The sequence below is a fragment of the Coenobita brevimanus genome, chromosome 22 (genome assembly GCF_032717465.1).
Source record: "Coenobita brevimanus isolate Jiangsu-jjx chromosome 22, ASM3271746v2, whole genome shotgun sequence".
NCBI classification, from domain to species: domain Eukaryota; kingdom Metazoa; phylum Arthropoda; class Malacostraca; order Decapoda; family Coenobitidae; genus Coenobita; species Coenobita brevimanus.
In genome coordinates this window covers 31155046-31159206 of record NC_136975.1, presented here as the reverse complement: position 1 = coordinate 31159206, position 4161 = coordinate 31155046, and the positions used below count along the sequence as shown (strand labels likewise).

The 4161-nt window shown below is 41.3% G+C and overlaps 1 non-coding gene across 1 annotated transcript; it reads right to left on the bottom strand.

Annotated features, from left to right (window-relative positions):
- Positions 1–3848: 3848 nt before the first annotated feature.
- Positions 3849–3921, bottom strand: TRNAR-CCU (transfer RNA arginine (anticodon CCU)). The gene has a single exon. It is a non-coding gene; the product is annotated as a tRNA-Arg (tRNA).
- Between the last annotated feature and the right edge of the window lie 240 nt (positions 3922–4161).

Genomic DNA, 4161 nt, shown 5'->3' with positions numbered 1-4161 from the left:
GAAATGGCAGGGGACAGGGCGACTTGGAGGCGATTTGTTTGTGGCCACCCCAATCGGGATTGAGGCGTCTGGCAATAGATAGATAAATAGCTATGTGCATATATATATATATATATATATATATATATATATATATATATATATATATATATATAATTATACACACACACACACACACACACACACACACACACAGTAAAAGTCCATTAATCCGAATGGCAGTGGACCGAGAATCATTCGGATCATCAATTTTTTTCGGATTTTTGGGTGGGACCTTTTGGGTGGGACCCCGAAAACACTTAATTTCATGTTTAAACTGAAATTTTACTGAATGGATCACTTTTCATTCATGCATAATTCAATATGGCACATATTAACCTTATGTATTACTCAAATTATTTACTTGATAATGGATTATTGAAGACACGAAAGCATATGACAGGGTGGATTGACAAGGATTGTGGAAAGTATTAAAAATATAGGGAGTAGATGGGAAGTTGTTGAATGCTGTGAAGTGTATGAGGGTGCTAAGGCTGCAGTGCGTTTGGATAGTGAACCAAGTGAATTTTTATATTTGAAGGTTGGGTTGAAACAGGGATGTGTCATGACTCCATGGTTGCTCAATCTGTATATGGATGGGGTTATAAAAGAGATACAAGGTAGGGCAGTGGATGTTGGAGTGGTCCTAATGAGAGAGGGCAGTGTCTGGAAACTCCCTGTACTGTTGTTTGCAGATGATACTGTGTTTTTAAGTGAAGACGAAGGAGAGCTGCAAGGTTTGGTGGATGAGTTTGGAGAGTGTGTAAGAAACGGAATCTAAAGATGAATGTAGAGAAGAGGAAAATTATGGTCTTCAAGAGAAGGGAAGTCAGTGAATGTACAGTGAGGCTGGATGAGAAGGAAATGGAAAATGTGAGCACGTCTAAGTACTTGGGGAGTGTAATGAGTAAAGATGGAAGTCTGGAGAGTGAAGTGCTTGAAAGGGTACAACAAGGAAGAAAGGTTGCTGGTTCCTTGAAAGCAGTGATAAGAATCAGGGAAGTGAGCATGGAAGTGAAAAAGTTACTACATGACAGTATTGTGATACCAACTCTAACGTATGGAAGTCAAGCTTAGGCCTTGCTGGAGGGACACAAGTCAAGAGTGAGAGCAGTGGAAATGAGTTATTTGAGAGGAGCATGTGGAGTCATATGGAGAGACAGATTCACAAATGAGGATGTGAAGGAGCTTTGTGGTGTGGATGTGGATGTGGTAGGAAGCGTTAGGAGAAACACAGTGGGGTGGTTTGGCCATGTGGAGAGGATGGAGAGTGAGAGACTGACAAGGAGTGTGTATGTGAGTGAGGTGGAGGGGGAGAGCGGGAGGGGGAGGCCAAGGATGAGATGGAGGGATGGAGTGGAGAGGTATTTGAGAGAGGGGAGTATGAGTTGGGAGCAGGGCAGTGAAATGGCGGGGGACAGGGCGGCGTGGAGGGGATTTGTTTGTGGCCACCCCGTATGGGATAAGGGCATCTGGCAATAGATAGATAGATAGATAGACGAACTGTAATTGGTAAATAAAGAGATGTTATGGGTTGTTTAACTCACCAGTAATGCGTAGTGTTGAAAACAGCAGTTGTAGGCAGGTAAATCCAATTAGGGAGAGTAAGTCCAGGGTTAATAAAAAAAAAATGCACATATTGTAAAAGCACAAAAACTTAGTACTGTATATATTATTGTGGAAAATTCCTTAAACCTACAGTACAGACCCAAAAGTGGTTGGTTGTTTACATGGAGTTACCTGATCCATGACCACACCGCTCGGCACTTCGGCGCACTTTGCGCTCAGTTTGAATTTTTTTAATTGATTTTTTTTTTTTTTTTTTTTCTCAGCCTTCTTCAAAAATTTGGATTATTGGAATTTTCGGATTATCCGTGTTCGGATGAATGGACTTCTACTGCATATCTCTCATCTCATCGGCCATTTGAGTGTCCATTGCAGGACCGGCCAATCCCCACCAAAGTTGAGACGATACAGCCAGTGGATCTCTACCAAGTGGCTTAGGCTGTCGGTAGAGATTGTATGTAGGGTGAGAAGTGCTTGTAAGTGTAATTGTATATAGTGTTGGAGTGGCTTTGGATGCGTGTGTAGTCTGTGAACCAAGTGTAATCGGCCCGCGAAAGCCGACTGGGTGCAAGCATATTTATAGTATGAGACACTGGTTCAACCACAGCACCCCTTGTGTCCGCCAATGCTGTACGTGGCCAGAAGAATGCTCCCAAAGTTTATTACCCTGGCGGGGCGCGAACCCTTTTTCTTCTGTGTACCAAACGCACACTTTACCACTGTACCACAGAGGCTCCTTACTGTATATATATATATATATAATGACAATAACCCCTTTACCTCTAACTGGGGGGTGACGCCCCTGTTGTAATGAGGGATTTTGTAGGATGCAGATTTGAAAGATGCACCTTTAGGTTTTGGTTTCATGTCGGTAGGACGAATTTGAAAGGAGATGTGGCGAAGCATCGATTTTTACCGTCACCTTTTTTTTTTTTTTTTTCCCTGGGCCTACAGCCTGGGCCTTGGTCCAGTTTGACCCAATATTTAACCAGGTGATCAGGTCATAGCCCATCATCCCTGTAATTTTAGTCAAAATCGCACCAGTAGTTTGTGCTTAAAGTTAACAGACAGGCAGACAAACAAACCGAGTGAAAGCAATACTCGTCCCCAAGCCCCTACGGGGCGGGGACGGGTAATTAATCGACAGGATGAAATGCAAAGAAATGGTTTCAAATTCAATCATACCCTCCAGTGGGGAGATAAAGGAACAGTGTTTGGAGATAATAGACGAGTGAAAATGAATCTAGCGATGTCATTGGTGCTGGTTCGACTGGATTTCAAGGATATGCTGAAAAAAGAAGAAGAAAATGTTGACTTTATAGGATTTTTTAGTCCCTAGAGCACTACAGCAATTTGATATTATTATTTTTCCTAGGTAACAGTGGATACAACGTGATAGAAAAGATTTTTTACATCACTATGGCATTCTCTTTGCTGTTTTTGCGTTATTCTTGCATCATAATGATATCCTTCAGTAGTTCATTATATTAGCATATATATGGCCTAATTAAGACAAGCACTTCTAAAGATCTCAGTTTAAGGCAACGAAATTAAGCGAATGAAAGGAGTGCGATGGAGAGTTTTTGGTTAACAAGGTAATACAAAGAATGACACTCCTCTGCGTTAAGATGAAAGGAATATAACCAAGTGTGTCTCTCCTGTTCAAGCTTTAGATCAGAAACCTTTCAGCCTAAACACGTCCAAAGAAAATAAACTTTAAGAGTGCTCGGAGAAAAAGTAGCAAGGTTAATGTTAGATCATCACATGGGGAGCTGAGGAAAGCATTCGGGGTAGAAGGAACGGACAGAAACAAAATACAGAAACTACAACAGTAGAAAAGAAGCCACAGAAACAGGCATATCACAACTTTCGTATAAGGGTAACACGGTGGCAACTCGGAGACAAGGTGAGAGAGGAAGGAGCAGGTAGAGAACCTGGTTAAGGTAAGAAGACATTTAATTAGCAGCCCCAGAGTGGAAGACGTCACAACTAAAACAAGCTGGAGCGGACACAGCTGATAGAAGCCATTGTCCTGTAGTAAAATAAAGGCTGATGATGATGGTGATGATGATCACAATTAATACCTTTAGAAAGGAGTTGCCTAGAATAAACAGTTTGTCATAGGTTCTAAAATAGCACCTTGTATCATTAGCCTCATTTCTTTCAATATAAACTGTAAGTGTGGAGAGTGAGAGTAGTGAAGTCTCGAGTGAACTACTCACACGACGCAGTAAAAATAGAATAACCCCTGGGGGGACTCGAACCCCCAATCCCTGGCTTAGGAGGCCAGTGCCTTATCCATTAGGCCACAGGGGTTGATACTAGTTGACATTACAAAGTCAGTAAAAAGACGAAGAAAAGAAAGTAAATATAGAGGAAAATAAGTAAAGACAGGAAGATGCACAGTTAAAGATAATTTTTCTATTGTTATAACATTATTATTATTATTATTATTATTATTATTATTATTATTATTAGTGGCAGGTAGGGGCACTTATCATCCACTCACTCGATGTAGTGCCGCTTTGGGTGTCTCCCCTTTCCACTCATCCTTCC